At 44.4% G+C, this 11,468-nt stretch overlaps 2 pseudogenes; both read right to left on the bottom strand.

Moving 5' to 3' along the window:
* Positions 1 to 532: 532 nt before the first annotated feature.
* LOC120744049 lies at positions 533 to 3,685 on the bottom strand (annotated as a pseudogene).
* A 2,978-nt stretch (positions 3,686 to 6,663) lies between these two features.
* Positions 6,664 to 11,240, bottom strand: LOC120744048 (annotated as a pseudogene).
* Between the last annotated feature and the right edge of the window lie 228 nt (positions 11,241 to 11,468).

The following is an 11,468-nucleotide window of genomic DNA, read 5'->3' as shown; positions in this document are numbered from 1 at the left end:
CTCCTGCATGTCACAAATACATTGCACAAAGCGCATCTGTGGCTGTGTACCATTCGTGGTGCGTTGGCTCCCTCTACTGGTACGCGCCTCATTCAAATGTCGCCACACATTTAAAATTGCAGGGTGTCTTTACACTGTCATAGCTCCTAGATAGATTTCTTCAGAGCTGAAAATCGCTGTGATTATTCACCATAGCCTGCTGAGTCTTACAGTGAAAGAACGATGTCAACGTATAGCATCGTTGGTTACTTTAATTATGTTTGTTTTTTTAAATCAAATCCTACAAAACAGGACCATTGTGACACAAAACCTCTCACACACTAACACAAACTCTTTATACAGATACAGAGCTTTACATGTATAAATAAGGCAGACAAAAATGCATAAAACACAAGCTATCCACAGACTGTCGGTGGACGCCATGTCACTTTATTTGGTTTTTATCTTGTTTCTTTTTGGTGTAGCCTCATTAAACAAAATGTTTATAAAAATGACCACTTTTATTATGAATTATTATGAAATTAATAATTCATTATTAATTATTTATTACGAACACACCTGCCACCCTCAAGTAGAGGTGGCAGAGAGGAGGCACTTGGAGTTTCGGTCGAGAAAGTGTCCGTGTGACTGAGTCCTGTCCCAGCTCTGCTTCAAGGTCTGTCGGTCCAGCTTGTTGAGGGCCTGAGAGCAAAGACGGATATCCTGGACCAGCTCTGACAAACTGTCCAGGTCTTGACTCTCCCAGGGGCCAGAGACCTGACAACCTGCAGGTTAAGCAACAAAGAAACATTTTATTTCATATCCATAATTTCCATTTTCCCCCCTATAAATATTTGACATCCAAATGTAGCCTGTTAGCTAGCATTCAGCAATGTTTTCTGCTCCATAAAATGGAAAATTAATTCACAACTAATTTTTTTTTTTTAATCTTTAAACCACACTTCTATATTGTAATGTCTGTGTGTGTAATCATCATGTAACACCTCTGTGCATACATACTAAATGTTCAAACTTAGAAATGCGTCAAAAGGAAACGGACTGATAGCAAGAAACAAACTGTTGCCAAGTACAACTTTGCACAGGTGATAAAAACATCAAAGAAATCCAAATTGTGAATTAGTGTGAAACGGTGAATCTAAGAATAGCTTTAGAAAAAAAAAGGAACTCCATGGAGTATCTCCAAGTTCAGACATACCTTCGAGGTTTAGAAGTGTCAGTGGTGGACAGGCCTCTCTGACAGACGCCAGGATGTTGTGAAGTACCGCTGATGTAACAGACGGATTTCCTGACAGATTCAGACTCACCAGTGTGGGACACGACGAGAGGCACCTGTGAAATAATAATAAAAAGTCCAACAGGCCAGTAAAGAGTGACAATTTAAACAAAGGCAAAGCCCCACTAACATGAGTAATAACTGAGCCGTAGAAATGACGCCCTCACACACACACACACACACACACACACACCTCGCCAAGGTAGCTACACTGCTGTCTGTCAGCCCATTTGCAGCCAGGCTGAGGTGGGTCAGAGAGCACTCGTCCTGCAAAAACACAAAAGTCTTAACCTGATTGCACAATTATATCTTTCGACAATAAATGACATTGCATGATTTTTGCGTGCACACCTGTGACAGGACTTTGGCGAGGTGTTCCAGTGCCGGGTAATCAGCAGGCCCTCTGCAGACAGCTGACAGGTCCACGTGTGGGAGGCAGTGGAGGGGCAGAGTCTTTAACACCAGCTCAAAGCCGGTGGAGCCCAGGGGATTGAGGGACAGGCACACTGCTTTCAAATGGCCTGTGCCTGAACGTTCAGAAGATGTAAAGTTAGTTGCAGTTTTGCTTATGGGTGGGAGTTCAGTGAAGCTTAAGGCTTCAGTCAGCTGCTTGTTAGAGAGTCACCTGTGAGCGCGCTGGCTAGCAGCAGTCGATGCTGCTGAAGGAAACGAGCAGTGAGGCCGCAGGCCTGCAGAGACCGCTTGGCTAGCACAGGGCAGCAGGACAGCAGACAGGACAGAGACTCAGACACGCCGTCCCCCAGTGGGTTCATACTGAGGTCCAGCTCCTCCAGGCACTTTGAGTGGAAACGAGCAGAAAAAGCAAATGATCACGAGAGCCAATTCTCTCTGACAGATATCATTGATACGAATCAGGTTAGCTTGTTATTAAGATCTAAGGTAGTTATTAGGACCAGAGGTACTTAAATACAGGTTAGATGGTAAACCTGGAGCTGCCACTATTGGCTAGCTGAGGCCCTTACCGGGAATGCAGGTGCACTCTGTCCCTTTAAAGCATTTACAGCCTTCTCCAGGCCGTCCCCTGTAATGCAGTTGGCAGAAATGTCCAGCAGCTGCAGACGAGGCATGGTGAGCGTTGTGGCAATCAGCTCAGGGAGAAGGTCGTCAGACATACGGTTTCCAGAAATTCGCAGCTCCGTGAGGCTGGCCTGAAGTTTTAGGGCACGGAGGAGCGGGCCGAGGGAAGAGGCGGCCAAACCGAGACACTTGGAGTCCTGACACGGAGGAACCCCGGTCCCGAACCTCACATAGCCGGGAGACACGCTTGTTCTCATCTACAGGTAGAAAGAGATGGTACTTCATAACAGAATACAAAAATGCACATGTGTGCGTTTCACAATGCATTTCCTCTGTGTTGCTCACCCACTGCCAGACTTTGACAGGCCTTCTTGTATCGCTCAGGGAGAGGAGGGAGATCCCCACGAGCAAACGTCAGCCAGAACCCGCAACACAAACCCATCAGTTATCCTGCACTGGTGCGGGAAAGTGAAGCCAAGGATTCAATCCCAAAAACTGTGATTCCTTCAGTGTCTCCTGGAAGCTGGCTCCAAAAGCAAGTCATCATCCAGTCTGGTAATAGAAATGGTTCTAATCTTTACAGTTTCTCAGATTGTAGTTTCTCAGGCAGCTTGTTAACATAATCAGCCCTTCACCTTCTTACCAGAATCATACAGTCTAAAACCTGCACGCCTCATCTGGGTAAGAAAGATGAAGTCATTGTGGAAGGACCTAGAACCTCCATTCCTTCTATCAGTGATTTAAAAAAGACCTCTGTGTCTATGAGAAAGTCTATTTTATGAATTTGGGCCATACTTTGCCTAAGAAAAGGAGTATGCTCACTGGCTGACATGCAAGCTGTTTCACAGTCATAGCCGTCCTCTTGTCACTGTGGGTTTTTCTTTTTAAATCCAAGATAGCAACGGTGACAACATTTGTCTTAAACACTGGTGATCAGACTTCATCAACCAATCATGGTAGTCTTCAGCATCTTTTAAATTGTCTGTGGTCCAAGTATGGTCACTTCTGGCTCTCCTCAGTGTCACCTCACATCTTCATGTGTGTGCAGGACGGCCAGTAGCTGGTCCTGCGGGGAGAGCAGAGCGCCTTCTTTCTGCAGAGAGAGACGAGGCAGGAGGCCACATTTCTGGTAGTAACGCTGAGCTGCCTGCTCACACAGCCACGACACAGAGCGGGAGTTGGCCTCACTGGGATGCAGAGCAATGAGAGGTGATTAAACAGAAATTAAAAACAACAACAACAACAACAACAACAAAAAAACACTATACCAATCAGATTGGGATTTATTTTTATGTACTGCTCAAACTTAAAACTTTTCACCGACCTTTGTGGAACTGGGATCAGGAAGACGTCTTCCTGAACCCGGACCCTCATTCTGATTGGTGGAGGAAGTGACGTGGGCATAGGAGCGACCAAAGTTTGAGTTGGAGGCTAGAGTAAACAAAATAAAACATTCAAGCACTGTTAAAACATCTGTATTTAATGTCGTCAACTCTTTGTAGAAAGACAAAGCAGAGTCTGTGGAGGGATCAGAAAGTCTAAACATCAGGAAAGTAAAAGTTTGTCAGGTGATGCTACAAAACACCAAGGTATAACTATATATAAGATCCGAAATGGGCGATGTCATCTTTTACTCCTGACAAAGCCCACGGCATCCAGGCTGCAGAAATATGTAAAAACAGCTCGCCCGTTTTGATCAGCTCGCGCTCATTTACTTCCACATTCATCACTGTTCAAAATGAATCAGAAATGAAGACACATCATCATCAAGTTATATCCCCTAGTGACACTGAATTATAGTTATTCTCTCACTGAGTGTGCATTTCCTGAATAATTCATGTGTAGTCTCACTCTGACTATCACCTTTTCACACTTGGAGTGACTTATTCACAATCACTGTGTTGTGTGTGTTTCCTTAGTTAGTGTTACTCCATCCGTAACTAACAAACAGCAAAAGAGCATTCCACTTCTGACCTGAGCATGGATAAGGAGAGGTGGGGGCGGTGTGTCTGATCTCCAATCGTCATCATCTGTATCCCCAAGCTGTTCTTTCTCTGAGAGAGGCCTCTACTGGACAGGGAGGAAACTGCAGATCCTGAAAGAAAAAGGGCACAACAAGCTAGAAAAGTGGGAAAAGCACGAAAAAGAAAAACCAAACAAACCCAGTCTAATCTGCAGGCCGTGTCCGAGTTCAAATACTTGTTTTGAATTCCAGCTGCAGAAGATAAGGCAGTTTCCTCTACTCTTGGCCCAGATGAGTGTGGTAAAAAGCAAACTTACAAATCAGATGTCCTTGCAGAGCCTTAACTCCATCCTGTACATCCGATATGGACTGAAGCTGTCTGGTGAGGCTTGCTATGAACACCAGCTGCCTGATAATGTTGATGACCCCACTCTGTTCCTGTGAGCCAGCCACAGCCTGGTGTGTGTGGAGGGATGGTCGGAAAAAAAAACAAAAACAAAAACAAACAATTTCGCCTGAATTAGGACTAGTTGTCATCATTTTTTTCACATAGCCACGGTTTTTTTCTATGGTCTGTTTTTGGCATTGTGTGGTACAGCATTAAAATGTTCGTTTTACTGGTTTTGGAACAGGCAGGGGGTTATCGACTGTAACTGGAAGGCGCGTTTCGTCCTCCATCTTCTTCGTATGTGTCCTGGGAGACCTTACCCTTTTTTGGCAGGGGCCGTGGCGCGATAGTGGCAGCTCTGCTTTGTCAGTCTGCCCCAGGACAGCTGTGGACTAAAACACGACTCACCAGTGTGTGAACACAGACAATAGTGGCATTGTAAACGCTTTGGGTGCCTGAAACGCGCTATTAAGTCCAATCCAGTTGTCACCACACACACAAAGTATCCCGTGGTCGATCGGTTTTAAGTGATGACGTGATCAATCTGGTCTACTACTACTTTTGGGCCCAAACTACTCTGCGTTTAATAAGGCTGTTGTGTTTTTACCATGTTTTAATGCTTTGTAACCTTGTTCTATTTAATCTCAACAAGCCCCTTACAAAAAGTAAGCGATCACGTCGGCCTCTCTCAGTTTTTATTACAACTATTCATTTTAAAGCTCAGTTTTTAAAACCTTACCATGTAACTACAGCCCAGGCAATGCAGCAGCACATTAATGACTAACCTGTATGTGGATGGATTATCTCAGTTGTTCTCTTGACTGAAGTTTGGTCCGTTTACAGCATCCTGTCATGCCACTGCATTTGTCCCCAACCATCGGGAACCCTCACCTTAACTCTTATCCAGTGGGAAAAAAGTTCCCCTTCATCACTGTGTTAATGTTATGCTAGCATAGCTGTTTCGCTAGTCACATAGCACATCACTATATACCAGCTAGTCAAACTTCAGTAACCCTACAAACATCACTGCTGCTTACTTTCCTGTCTTCATGTATGTCAGAAGTGATAGCAGAGCTGTGCCTTTTAATTTGTTTTAGAAATCCCTCAGTCAGAACCTGGCATATTATATTTAGACGGAAACTAGCGAGCTAACTCTCTGCTAACTTCTAACTTCAGACAGATTTTTAACTCTCAGTGATCATTTGACTTTGGGACCTGCAGTGTAGTTTGGGTCCAGACACGGCTAATGACCAGACTTAAAGACCAAATTTCGGGTCACTTTTGCTGGTCCCAAGCCCAAATAAAGAAGCTAGCTTGAAGCTTGACATAAAAAACAATAATTGCTAAGAAAAGTGTCATTTGTAGTTCTAAATATATTCTAAATGCATTTAGATCGTTTTTACTCACTTTATGTCTCTTCCACGATGTTACGTCTCTCTCCTATGTTGGTTACAATTACATAGGCACTTAGCAGGACAGTGGAAAAACCCAGGACCACAGTGATACTGAGAATTCCACGGTGTTCACTGTCTTCAGCAACCTTACAAGGGCCGGTTGAACGGCTACAGTCTTATCATACATGTGCAGTGTTCCTACAAGCCATAAGGTTACCTTGAGTGAGGAAGATGATGATTGAATGTCCGTCTGAGTCCATAGGTTGAGGTGCAAGCACATTTCTCCCATTCTCCACAGAGGGCAGTGGCGCATAGGTGTGACGTCACTAACACTTAAGTTGCCTTTTAGAGTGATAGCAGAAAATTGTGAGCGTTACACTTGTATGCGGCTTGAAGTAGGCACACATTGGCAGGGATGTGGTTGGAACGGCTGACTAGATAAGGCCTGGTGTCCAGCTAATGAAAAAGAGCCGAAAATTGGGGTGCGGCTGCGCGGGTGTGCACTTTAAATATAGCACTTTTGCCCTGTCATTCTGGGCCGCCCAAGTGGCTCATGGGAACGTGACAGGCCCTATGGCAGAGACTGAGGACAGAGGGCAGTGGTTCGAATCCCGTGCGGACCATATGTTGGGGACAAAAAAAAAAAAAAAATGTAAATCCCTGGCTCTGAAATTCACCTGCTACGCTTGCTAGAAGCCTACAGGCGAGCCTACAGAATGGGCTCTCTCTGCCTTTTTTTTTTTTTTTTTACCCCTGTCTCAAAATCTCTTCCATCAATCAATATTGGTTGTTATGGTTGCTATGGACGCCAAACACACCATGCATTGTCGCTTTCTCAATCTCTTCTTCATGTCCGAACAAACGCTCAAGTTTGCCTTAATTAACACAAATTATACATCAAAATGTAGGTATTTTTCTTGCCTTTCACAAAATGGCACTGTCATTATTGTAGGAGTTGCCGTTTTCTCGCAAATGGCCTCGAAGCAACACAGTTAAAAAATGTCCACATTCAAAGTCTATGGAGACTTGAGTGAAAATGACAGCTGAAATTCTGTAACAGAGCCGTTTTCAACTCCTCATATCTCCTAGATGTATTTTTCTTTAGAGACCTGAAAACCGCCTTGATTTTTTTTTTCTTTTTTAGTAAAGCCTGCTGATTGTTACAGTGAAAGAATGATGTCGACAGTCCGTGTACTTTTGGAGTTACAGAACATTTTGTAACACGAAGAAACGGCAGTTTTCACCTCTCAGTTGTGGTAAACGCTTGAAATATATTATAGGGCAGGCCGCAGCGTAGAGAACGCGCTTTGGAAGCGAGAGACCCAGGTTGAAATCTAGCCAGTGGCAGTATCTAATATCTTTCCCTAATTCACTTTATAATTACAAATTCTCAACACTTGAACATTCCCACGTGTGTTCTGATCAAAACAGTGCAAGAATGAGCTCTTTAGCTTTTGATTTACAACTTATCCACATTTCTTTGCGGACACTCCTGCATGTCACAAATACATTGCACAAAGCGCATCTGTGGCTGTGTACCATTCGTGGTGCGTTGGCTCCCTCTACTGGTACGCGCCTCATTCAAATGTCGCCACACATTTAAAATTGCAGGGTGTCTTTACACTGTCATAGCTCCTAGATAGATTTCTTCAGAGCTGAAAATCGCTGTGATTATTCACCATAGCCTGCTGAGTCTTACAGTGAAAGAACGATGTCAACGTATAGCATCGTTGGTTACTTTAATTATGTTTGTTTTTTTAAATCAAATCCTACAAAACAGGACCATTGTGACACAAAACCTCTCACACACTAACACAAACTCTTTATACAGATACAGAGCTTTACATGTATAAATAAGGCAGACAAAAATGCATAAAACACAAGCTATCCACAGACTGTCGGTGGACGCCATGTCACTTTATTTTGTTTTTATCTTGTTTCTTTTTGGTGTAGCCTCATTAAACAAAATGTTTATAAAAATGACCACTTTTATTATGAATTATTATGAAATTAATAATTCATTATTAATTATTTATTATGAACACACCTGCCACCCTCAAGTAGAGGTGGCAGAGAGGAGGCACTTGGAGTTTCGGTCGAGAAAGTGTCCGTGTGACTGAGTCCTGTCCCAGCTCTGCTTCAAGGTCTGTCGGTCCAGCTTGTTGAGGGCCTGAGAGCAAAGACGGATATCCTGGACCAGCTCTGACAAACTGTCCAGGTCTTGACTCTCCCAGGGGCCAGAGACCTGACAACCTGCAGGTTAAGCAACAAAGAAACATTTTATTTCATATCCATAATTTCCATTTTCCCCCCTATAAATATTTGACATCCAAATGTAGCCTGTTAGCTAGCATTCAGCAATGTTTTCTGCTCCATAAAATGGAAAATTAATTCACAACTAATTTTTTTTTTTTTAATCTTTAAACCACACTTCTATATTGTAATGTCTGTGTGTGTAATCATCATGTAACACCTCTGTGCATACATACTAAATGTTCAAACTTAGAAATGCGTCAAAAGGAAACGGACTGATAGCAAGAAACAAACTGTTGCCAAGTACAACTTTGCACAGGTGATAAAAACATCAAAGAAATCCAAATTGTGAATTAGTGTGAAACGGTGAATCTAAGAATAGCTTTAGAAAAAAAAAGGAACTCCATGGAGTATCTCCAAGTTCAGACATACCTTCGAGGTTTAGAAGTGTCAGTGGTCGACAGGCCTCTCTGACAGACGCCAGGATGTTGTGAAGTACCGCTGATGTAACAGACGGATTTCCTGACAGATTCAGACTCACCAGTGTGGGACACGACGAGAGGCACCTGTGAAATAATAATAAAAAGTCCAACAGGCCAGTAAAGAGTGACAATTTAAACAAAGGCAAAGCCCCACTAACATGAGTAATAACTGAGCCGTAGAAATGACGCCCTCACACACACACACACACACACACACACACACCTCGCCAAGGTAGCTACACTGCTGTCTGTCAGCCCATTTGCAGCCAGGCTGAGGTGGGTCAGAGAGCACTCGTCCTGCAAAAACACAAAAGTCTTAACCTGATTGCACAATTATATCTTTCGACAATAAATGACATTGCATGATTTTTGCGTGCACACCTGTGACAGGACTTTGGCGAGGTGTTCCAGTGCCGGGTAATCAGCAGGCCCTCTGCAGACAGCTGACAGGTCCACGTGTGGGAGGCAGTGGAGGGGCAGAGTCTTTAACACCAGCTCAAAGCCGGTGGAGCCCAGGGGATTGAGGGACAGGCACACTGCTTTCAAATGGCCTGTGCCTGAACGTTCAGAAGATGTAAAGTTAGTTGCATTTTTGCTTATGGGTGGGAGTTCAGTGAAGCTTAAGGCTTCAGTCAGCTGCTTGTTAGAGAGTCACCTGTGAGCGCGCTGGCTAGCAGCAGTCGATGCTGCTGAAGGAAACGAGCAGTGAGGCCGCAGGCCTGCAGAGACCGCTTGGCTAGCACAGGGCAGCAGGACAGCAGACAGGACAGAGACTCAGACACGCCGTCCCCCAGTGGGTTCATACTGAGGTCCAGCTCCTCCAGGCACTTTGAGTGGAAACGAGCAGAAAAAGCAAATGATCACGAGAGCCAATTCTCTCTGACAGATATCATTGATACGAATCAGGTTAGCTTGTTATTAAGATCTAAGGTAGTTATTAAGACCAGAGGTACTTAAATACAGGTTAGATGGTAAACCTGGAGCTGCCACTATTGGCTAGCTGAGGCCCTTACCGGGAATGCAGGTGCACTCTGTCCCTTTAAAGCATTTACAGCCTTCTCCTGGCCGTCCCCTGTAATGCAGTTGGCAGAAATGTCCAGCAGCTGCAGACGAGGCATGGTGAGCGTTGTGGCAATCAGCTCAGGGAGAAGGTCGTCAGACATACGGTTTCCAGAAATTCGCAGCTCCGTGAGGCTGGCCTGAAGTTTTAGGGCACGGAGGAGCGGGCCGAGGGAAGAGGCGGCCAAACCGAGACACTTGGAGTCCTGACACGGAGGAACCCCGGTCCCGAACCTCACATAGCCGGGAGACACGCTTGTTCTCATCTACAGGTAGAAAGAGATGGTACTTCATAACAGAATACAAAAATGCACATGTGTGCGTTTCACAATGCATTTCCTCTGTGTTGCTCACCCACTGCCAGACTTTGACAGGCCTTCTTGTATCGCTCAGGGAGAGGAGGGAGATCCCCACGAGCAAACGTCAGCCAGAACCCGCAACACAAACCCATCAGTTATCCTGCACTGGTGCGGGAAAGTGAAGCCAAGGATTCAATCCCAAAAACTGTGATTCCTTCAGTGTCTCCTGGAAGCTGGCTCCAAAAGCAAGTCATCATCCAGTCTGGTAATAGAAATGGTTCTAATCTTTACAGTTTCTCAGATTGTAGTTTCTCAGGCAGCTTGTTAACATAATCAGCCCTTCACCTTCTTACCAGAATCATACAGTCTAAAACCTGCACGCCTCATCTGGGTAAGAAAGATGAAGTCATTGTGGAAGGACCTAGAACCTCCATTCCTTCTATCAGTGATTTAAAAAAGACCTCTGTGTCTATGAGAAAGTCTATTTTATGAATTTGGGCCATACTTTGCCTAAGAAAAGGAGTATGCTCACTGGCTGACATGCAAGCTGTTTCACAGTCATAGCCGTCCTCTTGTCACTGTGGGTTTTTCTTTTTAAATCCAAGATAGCAACGGTGACAACATTTGTCTTAAACACTGGTGATCAGACTTCATCAACCAATCATGGTAGTCTTCAGCATCTTTTAAATTGTCTGTGGTCCAAGTATGGTCACTTCTGGCTCTCCTCAGTGTCACCTCACATCTTCATGTGTGTGCAGGACGGCCAGTAGCTGGTCCTGCGGGGAGAGCAGAGCGCCTTCTTTCTGCAGAGAGAGACGAGGCAGGAGGCCACATTTCTGGTAGTAACGCTGAGCTGCCTGCTCACACAGCCACGACACAGAGCGGGAGTTGGCCTCACTGGGATGCAGAGCAATGAGAGGTGATTAAACAGAAATTAAAAACAACAACAACAACAACAACAACAACAACAAAAAAAACACTATACCAATCAGATTGGGATTTATTTTTATGTACTGCTCAAACTTAAAACTTTTCACCGACCTTTGTGGAACTGGGATCAGGAAGACGTCTTCCTGAACCCGGACCCTCATTCTGATTGGTGGAGGAAGTGACGTGGGCATAGGAGCGACCAAAGTTTGAGTTGGAGGCTAGAGTAAACAAAATAAAACATTCAAGCACTGTTAAAACATCTGTATTTAATGTCGTCAACTCTTTGTAGAAAGACAAAGCAGAGTCTGTGGAGGGATCAGAAAGTCTAAACATCAGGAAAGTAAAAGTTTGTCAGGTGATGCTACAAAACACCAAGGTATAACTATATA

This window comes from Simochromis diagramma, unplaced genomic scaffold (assembly GCF_900408965.1).
Source record: "Simochromis diagramma unplaced genomic scaffold, fSimDia1.1 OVJJ01000387.1, whole genome shotgun sequence".
Lineage (NCBI taxonomy): Eukaryota > Metazoa > Chordata > Actinopteri > Cichliformes > Cichlidae > Simochromis > Simochromis diagramma.
The sequence above is the reverse complement of the archived record's forward strand: the minus strand, read 5'-3'. Positions and strand labels throughout refer to the sequence as shown.